The following is a 14,314-nucleotide window of genomic DNA, read 5'->3' on the forward strand; positions in this document are numbered from 1 at the left end:
GATGGTCGTAAGTTGAGGACTACCTGTGCATGATTTCCTCCCATCTCTGAAGTCAGAGTTAAGCCAGTCTGTAGCTATTCAATGCATCCACGCATCCCTTTTGATCTCTTTTCAGAATTTATAAAACCACACCTTTTAAAATAGTTTTATTACTTTAATTATTTTATCTGGACTCTCTTTGAATGTATCCAAATCATGGAGTGATCACGAGTTGGTGGCATGTGAAATCAGCAAGTAGACACGTTCATAACTATGAAAGCACATAATTGTGCCACTAAAAATACCTGGGGGTCCAGGAGCCAGGTGTGCTCTCCATAAAATTTAATTAAGCATAAATTTAGGTTACATTAATTTTTTTTTCCCGGCATCTGACCCTGCCAAGCTACTTCTCCTGGCTACAAGCATTTGCGGAAATGTGTTCCCCAGCATGCCACCAAAACCCAAATATACTTGTGGGCTCCCTGCCCATTGAACATCTCTGTGTTATATGCAGAGAATAAGATATACCTACTATCTCTACCAACAAGATGGCATCGCTTTCTTGAGAAGTAAGAGGATTTTTTTTTTTACAGAGTCAAGTTATTTCCTTAAGAACATCCAAGAACTTCAACGAATCATCCAGATCAGGGGTCTCCAACCTTGGCAACTTTAAGACTTGTCTTAAAGTTGCCAAGGTTGGAGACCCCTGATCCAAAGTATTAGTAAAAATGAAGATGAGATGGAGAAGAAGGTTGATTCTCTTAAACCCTGTACCCACATTAAATTAATCACAGTAATGTACTAGCTACAGTGGAGGAAGGTGGGGTTAGTAGAGATATCTGTGGCAATTGCTGAGCATTATGCTATGATATGTCTTAAGAGAAAATCTATGTGGTGACTAAGAGTTAACACCAACTTGATGACATATAATTAACCAATGCCGTCTATGTAGGGATATTACGGACTTTCCACCCTTCATACTACTAGCATGTAGCCTGTTTCTCTTCCTATCAGCCTTTTAATATTCCCACGAGAGTTGGGAAATTCTCCTCAAAGTAGATTTACTGGTCCTTCTTGGTCAGTAAACTCAAAGCCCTCTAGATATTCGACTTTCGGTTCCCAATCATTGGTCCCAGGTCTACTGTCTGAGACTGATGAGAGTTAGAGACCAAAATATCTGCAAGACGTCAAGTTGACTACTTATCTTGTTTCCTCAAAAATAAGACCCAACCGGAAAATAAGTCCTAATGCATCTTTTGGAGCAAAAATTAATATAACACCAGGTCTTATTTTTGAAGAAACATGGTAGTTGATGTTCTCTATGATTTCATGTGCCTCACATCCTTTTCTCTGGAGATACTGCAGAACTGAAACCCGATTTCTTGATTGAAGAAAGCATCAGGGGTGAAATCCAGCAGGTTCTGGAGAACCAGTAGCAGAAATTTTGAGTAGTTTGGAGAACTGGCAAATACCACCTCTGGCTGGCCCCAGAGTGGGGTGGGAATGGAGATTTTGCAATATCCTTCCCCTGGAGTGGGGTGGGAATGGAGATTTTGCAATATCCTTCCCCCAGGAGTGGGGTGGGAATGGGGATTTTGCAGTATCCTTCCCCTGCCACACCCAACAACCTACTCCACGCCCAACAAGCCACGTCCATAGAACCGGTAATAAAAGAAATTGGATTTCACCACTGGAAAGCATGTATTTTTTTCCCAGTATATTATTTCATACATATTTTTTTTTAAAAAAGTGATCTATATAGACTTTCACTTTACTGCACACATGAATACAATTGTAGTGGAAGAATTAGCAAGAAAATGACAAAATCCGTTTCCTAATTTAATCCCAATTTAGTTAAAACTTTAGTGGTCCACTATCCCAAATAAATTTAGTAAGTACTATTTTCATAGTTTTCCCAAGGAAAACTATGTGGAATATTCATGAATTCATAAACAGTCCAACTCAATTTGAAAGAAATTTCACTTTATTTTTTTAAATAAAATAGCGCTCCAAAACATGATTGAAAATGAGAGACACAATGAGATGCAAAGCAGTACAAAGAACTCAATATTGGGGGAGATTATTTAAGCTACATCAAAAAAACAAAATCAGTAAAATGTTTGACACAAAAAATATTTTATGATTTGGGAAAGGGGGTAATATCTCTTCAGGAGATAGATAATAATAATGAGATTTTCAAAAGCATAAAAGAAAACCTATACTTGTTTATATTACTACTTTGCCTTTGTTATGTTTTGCTGTTGCTGTCATTTGTTTTGGTCTGTAATAGGTTTGTAATTTAGTAAAAAAAAAAAAGGTAAAAAAAGTCACTTCTACTCCGAAAAATGTTTTAAGAATAAATAATGTATGTGACTATATTCTAGCAGCCCAATGAATTGCTTTAGCTAAAACAGAATCACAATTCGAGTTTGTGAATATGGAACAATTATATATATGGGATTTTTTTTTCCTTTTTACAATCCTGTAATGGGTGCAGTCTGGGTGACTAAATGGAGTTGATCATCTATTGGCCGGATGCCCTTCCTGACACCTATGTGGAGTTTGCAGCAGATATTTTCTCTTTGTGCCTGAATAGAGAAATGTCTGTCGGTGCCTAGGATTGAATTCTCAGCCTTCTGAATGAGAGGCGAGCATCTTCACCTCTAGTCCACCAGTAATTCTGCAGGAATGACTTTGATAGACGGTGAGAATCAAGAACATTCAAGTCCAGTTTGGTGGGTAGAAATGGGCTTGCCTGCTGACTTTCCATCAGAAGCTGTACTGAAGATTTTAAACATTAGCCATCCCATGTTTACTTGCTGTAGCTGAGCAACCTACATGTTCTGCATAAGCATTAGTAAATAAAGAAGGAAGGAAGAAGTGGACTCAGAACTTAGCACTGGGAGCAGGAGATGGTAGAAAATGACTTTTTTCCACATGTTCCTACAAGAGGAAAGATGGATCTAATTTGGAATGGGTCTTCTATCCATCATGAAGCTATAGCCGAAATATCTGGCAGAACATGACTCCCAGTATGAAGGTGAGACAAAGCACAAGCTGAAAGGTAAGGTGCTCACATCCATTCCTCATCAGATGTTTACCCTGGAAGATTTTGGAGAAGAGCCCAGCGTGAAAAAGCTGCCTCAAGTACCAGATGGCTTTCATCCCTCATGAAATTGGCCACTTGAGGAACTTAACCTTGCTCTACCTGGACTCTAACAACTTTTTAAAAAAAAGTTCCTGTAGAAATTGTCAGTTTGACCAAATTAGATAGGCTCACCCTTAGCAGCAAACACTTAGTTTCTCTGCCTGAAGAAATAGGAGACCTCCAGAGATTCCAGCATCTGGAAGAACTTCCATTATTGGTTGGTTAACTGGTCTTCTTAGATACAACCAATAATCACATTCACACCATTCCAGAGGCCATTTGCCAGCTTCAGAAACTGCAGACTGTACAATTCTTTCAAATATCTACCCAAAGGACATTATTTTTTATAGGTCTGCAGCACCCTCTGGGTTGGTCGTAACAAGTTAACAGAGCTTCCACCAGATTTTGGTCAGCTAGTTAATTTGGACTGGGGTAACAACAATTGTTTTGGGAATTTTGATGGGAATCCATTGAAACATCCACCCCCTGAGGTATGTAGTGGGGGACCTGCTGAGATCAGAAAAAATATTTTGCCTCTCAAAGAAGATAAAAATATATATATATGGGGATGGGGAGAAGAAATCCATTGCATTTCCTGGAAAGAGACACATTAAAGTTTTGTGTGTACATGGTCGATAATCCAGGTCCTATTGTAGAATGACTGTGCAGTTTTCTTTCCATTTTAAAAATAAATTGAGAAGTTTATAATGCTGGGAGAGGTAAAAGAAGGGAGGAGAAGAGGACTAGAAGGAAGGCGGATGGTCTCAATTGCAATGGCAATGGGTGCACAGCTGAGAATCATAAAAGGCCAAGTTAAGGATAGATCCTCCAGGAGAAAGAAGCATCTTCATAGTCACTACGAGTTGACATAAACTTGATGTATGCATATGAGCATAAAAGGTAAAGGTTTTGTCTGCCCAGTTGTGCTCGAGTCTAAGCAGTGATGCTCATCTCCGTTTCTTAGCTGAGGGAGCCAGCATTGTGTGAAGATGCTTCCATGGTCATATGGCCGGATGACTATATGTCGAAGTGCACAGAATTGTGTTACCTTCCCACCAAAGTGGTACCTATTTATCTACTTCCATTTACATGCGTTCAGATTGCTAGGTGGGCAGGAGCTGAGGCAGGAACAGGATCTCACGCCATCACATGGTGCTTGGCTCTCAAACTGCCAACTTTTCAGTCAAGAAGCCTAGCATATTAATCATTAGGCCACCACATCCTCTTGTATATGTGTATGTATAAATGCATATATGCGTGCTTTTCTACATTTTAATCAGTTTCCTTCGATAGCTAGAAAATAAATTATTTATTTTTGTTCTCCCTTTCATAAAATTTGATTTCAGTTAAATACTCATGAAATGGATGCAGGGTCATTATGCTGCTGGGACAATAGTTACAGAACTAGTTTTTACTAGTTACTGCAGAACTAGAACTCTAGAATTTACTATACAAACTTTCTCTCTAAGCATTTACAATCTATTGACTTTCCACAGTCCCATTCAATCTTTAGGGCATTGGGTCCAAGCGCATTGAATTACCAAACAGCTGAGGCAAGGCAATCCTCTCTGCTACGCCTTTCAGCTGGGCTAAAAAAAAAGGAATAAAGGGGTGGGCGGGAGGGCCCAGCTGATGGTCGGAATGAACCGGTTCGCTCTCACATCAACATTTCCGCTACCGGCTCTCCTGAATCAGGGAGAACCAGTAGCAACCCACCACCAATTGTGTCTCAACCTTGGCGGCTTTAAGATGTGTAGATTTCAACTGCCAGATTTCTGCAGCCAGCAATTCTGTGAGTTAAATACACACATCTTACAGCTGGCAGGGTGGGAAATGTTGCTTTAGAATGTGGAAATGTTGCAAAGTATGGGATGCCACCAGACTTGAAATTCTGGGTTTAGAAAATTTAGAACTACGCCGCCTTCGACATGACCTGAGCATAACTCATAAAATCATCTGCTACAATGTCTTTCCTTTCAAAGACTACTTCAGCTTCAACCACAAGCATACACGAGCAAGCAATAGATTTAAACTTAATGTGAACCACTCCAATCTTGATTGTAGAAAATACGACTTCAGTAACAGAGTTGTTAATGCCTGGAATGCACTACCTGACTCCGTGGTCTCATCCCAAAATCCCCAAAACTTTAACCAAAGACTGACTACTGTTGACCTCACCCCATTCCTAAGAGGTCTGTAAGGGACCTGCATAACAGCACCAGCGTGCCTATCGTTCCTGTCCTAAGGTTCCCTTTGGTTGTATTCAATTTGTGTGGTTATTTCATCCTTATACTTTAATAATAATAATAATAATAATAATAATAATAATAATAATAATAATAATAATAATAATAATAATAATAATAATAATAATAATAATAATATTTTAATTTGTATACCGCCCTTCTCCCGAAGGACTCAGGGCGGTGAACAGGCAAAATAAAACAACAATCAAATACATACAATAAAATATTAATTAAAAAACTTATTTAAATTAGCCCGAATTTAAAATACCTTTAAAATCCCAAAAACCTAATTTAAAATTTAAAAATTTAAAACCCTAAAAACAACTAAAAAATGCAGTCCCGCACGGGTAAATAAATAGGTCTTAAGCTTGCGGCGAAAGGTCCGAAGGTCCAGAAGTTGGCGAAGTCCAGTGGGAAGCTCGTTCCATAGGGTAGGAGCCCCCACAGAGAAGGCCCTTCCCCTTGAAAGTTCCCCTTGACCAAATAAATAAAATAAAATAAAATAAAATAAAATAAAATAAAATAAAATAAATTCTGCAAAGCGGTAGAGTGATAGTGCAACAGCAAAATTAACACTCACAAAACTGGGGTATGTAAAATGATTCAACAGCCCTTCCATTTTTTTGCTCTCAAAATAGAGGCAGATTTTTATTTCTCTAGAAGAATCCATGGGGTGGGGGTGGGCGGCAGGGAGGGAACCCTAGTTACTAGTGAAGTCCACCAAGTGTGGTGGACTGTGGGATTAGTCTTACTTTAAATGTTGAAGGATGGCAAACATTTTCAGCAACACTAACTTTATTGAAACCATTAAAAGCCCATTCCACTTATAGTTCTGCTGAGCTTTACAGTGGAATTTCTTTCTTTCTTTTTTCTTCTAGTGATTCTTAGAATAAGGATGTGGCCAATGGGAAGCATGCATTCTTTCCATTCCAGGAAGTGTCAGGCTTCCTTGCAAAAATTTTATTGCTGCTGGGATTTTTTAAAGGTTAGACATCATCGGGAAGAGGTTTTATTTGAGCCTCTATGTACATTTTAGAAAGGTAATTTTATTTCCTGTCCATGTTGCCTGCTGTTTGTGTGAATGTATATGTATATGTATATGTATATGTATATGTATATGTATATGTATATGTATATGTATATGTATGCGGGACATGGTGGCTCAGTGGATAAGATGGTGAGCTTGTTGATTGAAAGGTTGGCAGTTCAGCGGTTCGAATCCCTAGTGCTGCCATGTAATGGGGTGAGCTCCTGTGACTTGTCCCAGCTTCTGCCAACCTAGCAGTTTGAAAGCATGTAAAAAATGCAAGTAGGAAAATAGGGACCACCTTTGGTGGGAATGTAACAGTATTCTGTGCGCCTTTGGCATTTAGTTATGCCGGCCACATGACCATGGAGATGTCTTTGGACAGTGCTGGCTCTTCAGCTTTGAAACGAAAATGAGCACCGCCCCCTAGAGTTGGGAACGACTAGCACATATATGTTACCTTTACCTTATGTATATGTATATGTATATGTATATGTGTATGTGTATGTGTATGTGTATACGTATACGTATACGTATACGTATACGTATATGTATATGTATATGTATATGAAAATGCTAAAGCAAAAATGCCCTGGCAACTAGATTTTTGAAGATCAACACATGCACACACATTTTAGAATACTTGGGCAGAAATTAGTATTATAAAAGTGAATTCAAGAATCAGAGCTTTGGAAAGCATCATTGAAGACTATTGAATCCAACTTCTTGCCTCACAGAGAGATCCAAATTACATCATTCCTGGTAGAAGATCAAAGTTTCTCTTTGATCACATCTAATAAAGAAAAACACACCTCTCAGTAGTGGATTCTACTCAGGGTGGTATTCACTTACCCTCCCTAGGCAAAGGTAAAGGTAAAGGTTCCCCTTGCGCATACGTGCTAGTAATTCCCGACTCTAGGGAGTGGTACTCATCTCTGTTTCAAAGCTGAAGAGCCAGCGCTGTCTGAAGACGTCTCCGTGGTCATGTGGCCGACATGACTCAATGCCAAAGGTACACGGAACACTGTTATCTTCCCACCAAAGGTGGTCCCTATTTTTCTAGTTGCTTTTTTTACATGCTTTTGAACTGCTAGATTGGCAGAAGCTGGGACAAGTAACGGGAGCTCACCCCATTATGTGGCACTCGGGATTCGAACCACTGAACTGCCGACTTTTCGATCGACAAGCTCAGCGTCTTACCCACTTAGCCACTGCGTCTCTTTCTCTACCATTTTCCCTACCAGTTCGCAAATGTGAGTGCATTTCTATGCACGCTCGCTTCGCTCACACGGGCCACTTCCGCACATGCGCACGGCCTTCCGTGCATGTGCTTTGCTCACGCGCATGCCTTCCATACATGTGCACAGCCTCAAAAACATGCCTAAATAGGACGGCACAGAGCTGGGGCCGTGGGCAGGCCCACTCACGATTTACACTACCGGTTTGGGCGAACCGGTCTAAACCAGCTGAATGCCATCTCTGATTCTACTGTTGAATCACTCTTAGTTCCTCTCCTCCATATTTTCAACCACAATGAGTCTTATATAGAATCGCATAGATTAGTTACCCAAAGGCAACTGTAATGAAGACCAAATGCTTTTTCTTGCTGATTTAGAATTTTACTACCTCCAAATTGTCAATCTGAAATACAAGAGTCCACAACTTACAACCGTTTGTTTAGTGATGAATGGTCACAATGGCACTGAAAAAAATTGGCTTAAGAAATGTAGAAGGCAAGAAAGCCCTGGTTATTTTTATTTATTTATTTATTTGTCAAACACAACAGTATATATAAGTATAAGCATGAAATAACCATACAATTTGGATACAATCAAAGGGAACATTAGGACAGGAATGGTAGGCACGTTGGTGCTCTTATGCACGCCCCTTAAAGACCTGTTAGGAATGGGGGAGGTCAATAGTAGATAGTCTTTGGTTAAAGACTTGCTCAATAGTAGTACCTGTGAGAGGGATCTTGGAGTCCTAGTGGATAACCATTTAGATATGAGTCAGCAGTGTGCAGCAGCTGCTAAAAAAGTCAACACAATTCTGGGCTGCATAAACAGAGGGATAGAATCAAGATCACATGAACTGTTAGTGCCACGTTATAATGCCTTGGTAAGGCCACATTTGGAATATTGCATCCAGTTTTGGTTGCCATGATTTAAAAAAGATGTTGAGACTCTAGAAAGAGTGCAGAGAAGAGCAACAAAGATGATTAGGGGACTGGAGGCTAAAACATATGAAGAACGGTTGCAGGAACTGGGTATGTCTAGTTTAATAAAAAGAAGGACTAGGGGAGACATGATAGCAGTGTTCCAATATCTCAGGGGTTGCCACAAAGAAGAGGGAGTCAAACTATTCTCCAAAGCACCTGAGGGTAGAACAAGAAGCAATGGGTGGAAACTGATCAAGGAAAGAAGCAACTTAGAACTAAGGAGAAATTTCCTGACAGTTAGAACAATTAATAAGTGGAACGACTTGCCTGCAGAAGTTGTGAATGCTCCAACACTGGAAATTTTTAAGAAAATGTTGGATAACCATCTGACTGAGATGGTGTAGGGTTTCCTGCCTGGGCAGGGGGTTGGACTAGAAGGCCTCCAAGGTCCCTTCCAACTCTGTTGTTATATTATTATATTATATTAAAGCTTTGGGGATTTGGGGAAGAGACCACAGAGTCAGGCAGTGCATTCCAGGCATTAACAACTCTGTTACTGAAGTCATTTTCTACAATCAAAATTGGAGCTGTTCACATTAAGTTTAAATCTATTGTGCGCTCGTGTATTGTTGCGATTGAAGCTGAAGTAGTCTTCGACAGGAAGGACATTGTAGCAGACGATTTTATGAGTTATACTCAGGTCATGCCGAAGGTCATGTTTAGAACAGAAGAGAGTAACAAGAGTTCGGAAGGGACCTTGGAGGTCTTCTAATCCAGCCCACTGCTTAGCCAAGAAACACTATCCCATTTCAGACAAATGGTTGTCCAATCTCTTCTTAAAAACCTCCAGTGATGACACATCCACAATTTCTAGAAGCAAGTCGTTCCACAGATTAATTGTTCCCATTGTCAGGAAATTTCTTCTTAGTTGTAAGTTGGTTCTCTCCTTGATGACGTCCCACCCATCATTTCTTGTCTTGCCTTTTGGTGCTTTGGAAAAATAGGTTGACCCCCTCCCTCCCCAGTTCTTTGTGGCAGCCCATCAAATATTAGAACACTGCTAATTTGGCTATTAGAGTTCTCCCTGAAGGTCAATTTTCCTTCCTTTTCCATGATTCTATCTCTTACAATAATTAATTCATCGAAACATATTTCTCCAAGACTAATTAAAACCTCTTAGCTTCAACTGAAAAAAAAAAACCCACACACACACACTGTTAATACAGATTTGCTTAATCCCCACAGGATTTGTTTACCCTGCAGGTTAATTTCCTCTGATATATTTCTGTAGTTATCTTTCTTACGCTTATTTGTATTCTTCTCTCCAAATGTGGACATCTATGGACAGATGTCACATCTGATACCTTTTGAGCACCGTGCAAGAATCCGAGCCCAATTGTGCACGGCTGGAGGTTGTTGAAAGGTTCCATGTCCGCTTTCTGCTTTTTTTGTCCTTGTTCTTCTGTACAAGCACATCTTGTAGATTCGTATGGTATTCATAAAAGGAACAAAAACAATGCAAGGAGACTTGTCCTCCTTCTTCTTCTTCTTCTTCTTCTTCTTCTTCTTCTTCTTCTTCTTCTTCTTCTTCTTCTTCTTCTTCTTCTTCTTCTTCTTCTTCTTCTTCTTCTTCTTCTTCTTCTTCCTCCTCCTCTCCTCCTCCTCCTCCACTGCCACCACCTCCTTCTTCTTCCTCCTCCTCCTCCCTCCTCCTCTTCTTCTCCTCCTCCTCCTCCACCACCTCCTCCTCCTCCACCACCACTTCTCCTCCTCCTCCTCTTCCTCCTCCTCCTCCTCCTCTACTTCTTCTTCTTCTTTGCCTTATTTCAGGAAGAATTCTATTCAAGTTTAACAGGTACATATATTAACATTTAAAATTCAGTCGCTCAGGATGGACCACAGTGTGTGTGTGTGTGTTTCTACAGATACACATATATACCATAACATACACAGAATAACACACTTGGAAAGGACCTTGGAGATCTTCTAGTCCAACCCGAGTGAAATCCAGCAGGTTCTCACAGGTTCTGGAGAATCGGTAGCGGAAATTTTGAGTAGTTCGGAGAACCAGCACCTCTGGCTGGCCCCAGAGTGGGGTGGGAATGGAGATTTGGCAATGTCCTTTCCCCCAGGAGTGGGGAGGGAATGGGGATTTTGCAGTATCCTTCCCCCAGAGTTGGGTGGGAATGGAGATTTTGCAGTATCCTTCCCCTGCCAGGCCCAACAAGCCACACCCACAGAACCGGTAGTAAAAAAAATGGATTTCACCATTGAGTCCAACCTTCTGCTCAGGGAAGAAACCCTATAACAGAGGTATCAAACTCAAGACCGGCGGACCACATCTGGCCTGTGGGGCTGCCCTGGAAACAGTGAATGACCAGCCTGCAGCACCTAAGCCTGGCTCAGACCACTGGGGCACTGATCTACAACCTAGTGGTGGCCATCCAGGGCGGAACGCGGTCAGCCTTAGATCCACGGGGTTGCCCTGGAGCCAACGAGAGTCTGCCCCCGCCCCGTCCCTTGGACACATGCATAAGAGGCGGCAAGCACATGGGGTCTGGCACCTCATAGACTGACTGCATTGTGAGTGCTTCCCTTTTACTCAGGGTGCCTGTGCTCGCGCCCTCCTGAGTGCACACCCAGGGGCTGGGGCAGGGGTGGCCCCTCTCTGGCTTCTAAGAACTAAGTCTTCTCAGATCTAAGGCTGACAACATTCTGGCCTGGTCATGCCCACCCCAGCCACACCCACTCAGCCCACCAAGGTCAACTACAACCCTGATGCAGTCCTCAATCAATGAAATTCAGTTTGACACCCTGTTCTACACCATTTCAGAAATGATTGTCCAATCTCTTCTTAAAAAATCTACTGTTGGAGCATCTAAAACTTCTGGAGGCAAGTTCTTCCACTGACTAACTGTTCTACCTGCTGTTGTGGTCCGACAGCGATGAGGCTGAGGTGAGGCCAGGGCCATCGGGAAGTGAGGTGTGGACTGATAGTAGTGAGGCAGAGGAACAGGAGAAGCCTGTTCCTAATGCACGCATGAGAAGAGCTGCCAGAAGGCAAGAGCAGCTCAAGCAGAGAGGACAACTCGGGAGTAAGGCCAGGAGATGATTGGCCCCTCCCATAAGGCTTAAAACAGACCAGCACCAGCATTTCAGCTTGCAGAAAAACAACGTTGTAGCTGCGTCTTCTGCTCTGTCTTCTGCTTTGTGTACATCTTTGTTTTTGTGGCTTCTGGACATTTGCTAGGAAGGGCCTTTGGCAGTTTGCCTAATTGGACTAAGATTTGTTAGATAACTGAGGAATTTGTGTTGGGAGGCATGTTTTACTTTGAGTTGAACGATGCTGGGAATGAAGTAATTCCCAGCTGTTCGAATAAAGTTTGTATTTTCTTGGACTAAGTTTATTACCACCTACTTGGGTCTGGGTCACAATATCTGCCAGGAAATTTTTTTCTTATTTCTAGGTTGGTTCTTTCCTTGATTACTTTCCATCCTTGATTAATTTCCATACACACACACACACACACACACACACACACTCACACACTTATGTGCACATACACACACTCACATATATATCTATGTACATGCATTTGTGATTGTGTGTGTGACAAAGAAAGAGATTATATATGAATTACTTTTATTTTATTTAAACTTATTATAACCATTCAACTCCCATGAAATGTAGGGTTATGTAGAATAGGCTTCTGTATATAGAAATAGATTCCCTATGTGTTATAAATTTACTGGTGGTTTTTATTAATTTTTCCCCAGTTTTTCATTTTTATTACCATCATAACTTCCTTTGGGACATGGTTATAGATGTACTACCAATGTTGTGACAGGTTAATAGATAGAGAGACAAGCAGGATTCTGAAAAGTTTTGAGTTAGACATTAAATTTGTAGGGATTAGAATCAAATCTGATCAGATTTGATTTTCAAATCTAATAAGCGATTTTGAAACAAATAATGTAATTCATTAGTTGGATCTGGAGTACTAAATCTAAATCAACTCAAATAAATTTTCTGAAACAAATAGATCTATTAGGAATGTATGAATCAGCTTAGAGGTGATTTCTGCCAATCAGAGAGACAAAATCTGACAACAGTTGCCTATTTTGGCAATGTCAGAAATATGAATGGCCAATTGCCTCCATCCCAAGAAATACAAAGCAACGTACAGAGATGAGAAGCAACAGATAGAAACTAATCAAGGAAAAAACCCAACCTAGAACTAAGGACAAATTTCCTGACAGTGAGTCAGGGGGTCAAGACAGAGAAAATAATTAATGAGTGGAATGACTTGCCTTCAGAAGTTGTGGGTGCTCTAGAGGTTTTTAAGAGGAGATTGAACAGCCATGAAATTGTATAGGGTCTCCTCAGGGGTGAAATCCAGCAGGTTCTGACAGGTTCTGGAGAACTGTAGTGGAAACTTTGAGAAGTTTGGAGAACTGGCAAATACCACCTCTGGCTGGCCCCAGAGTGGGGTGGGGATGGGGATTTCGTATTATCCTTCCCCCAGGAGTGGGGAGGGAATGGCGATTTTGCAGTATCCTTCCCCTACTATGCCCACCAAGCCACGCCCACCAAGCCACACCCACAGAACCGGCAGTAAAAAAAAATGGATTTCACCACTGGGTCTCCTGCTTGGGTGAGAGGTTGTACCAGGGGGATTTCCAGGGTCCCTACCAACTCTGTTTTTCTATTATTCTGGCTATAGTAGCAATAGCGCGTAGACTTATATATCATGTTACAATGCTTTACAGCCCATTCTAAGCATTTTAAAGAGTCAGCATATTGTCCCCAACAATCTGAGTCATCATAGAATAGAATAGAATAGAATAGAATAGAATAGAATAGAATAGAATTCTTTTTTGGCCAAGTGTGATTGGACACACAAGGAATTTGTCTTGGTGCATAAGCTCTCAGTGTACATAAAGAAAAGATACGTTCATCAAGAATTATAAGGTACACCACTTAATGATAGTGATAAGATATGCCCATGTCATGCAGTAAATAAATAAAGCTATTCAATAGAATAGAATAGAATAGAATAGAATAGAATAGAATAGAATAGAATAGAATAGAATAGAATAGAATAGAATTTTATAGAATGAATTTGGATGAATAAAAATAGAGGATAACTAAATACCCCCCACCCCCACCCACACACATATAAAGTCAAAATAATACTGATCTTTGCAATATTAAAGTTTTGGAGTGTTTTGTCAGAGCCATCAAAAATGACTTTTATATATGGAAAAGAAAAAGACTCAGCAAAGGAATTCATTTCCATGAATGTTTTATAAATCAGTTATGTTACATCTTAAATAATAAGTTCAATGTAAAAACAAAAAAAAAACACGCTAGGATTCTCCATGCAGGCAACCCAAGGAGAAATATGCCATATTGTGTGGTCTTTCCTAAAAAAAATATTTCTGAGTCTTCTTTAAAAGAGAAAGAAAAAATAATAGATAAGAAGAAAGAAAGATAGGAAGATTATGGATATCTTTGAACTTTAGTGGTTGTAAAAGACCATGAACAGCCAAGGAAACAAATCAATGGGCTGTTTTCCAACCAAGAAAATAAACCAACATTTAACCCAACATTTTCACTCAAAGCACAAATGACCAGGATCAAATTATTCTACACATTATGCAAAGACCCAGGTCTCCAGAGAAAGCTCGGTTATTAGGAAAGATGGAATGGAAAAAAGGAAGAGAACAACCAACAGCAAGGTGGAATTGGTCCT

The sequence above is a fragment of the Ahaetulla prasina genome, chromosome 3, assembly GCF_028640845.1.
Source record: "Ahaetulla prasina isolate Xishuangbanna chromosome 3, ASM2864084v1, whole genome shotgun sequence".
Lineage (NCBI taxonomy): Eukaryota > Metazoa > Chordata > Lepidosauria > Squamata > Colubridae > Ahaetulla > Ahaetulla prasina.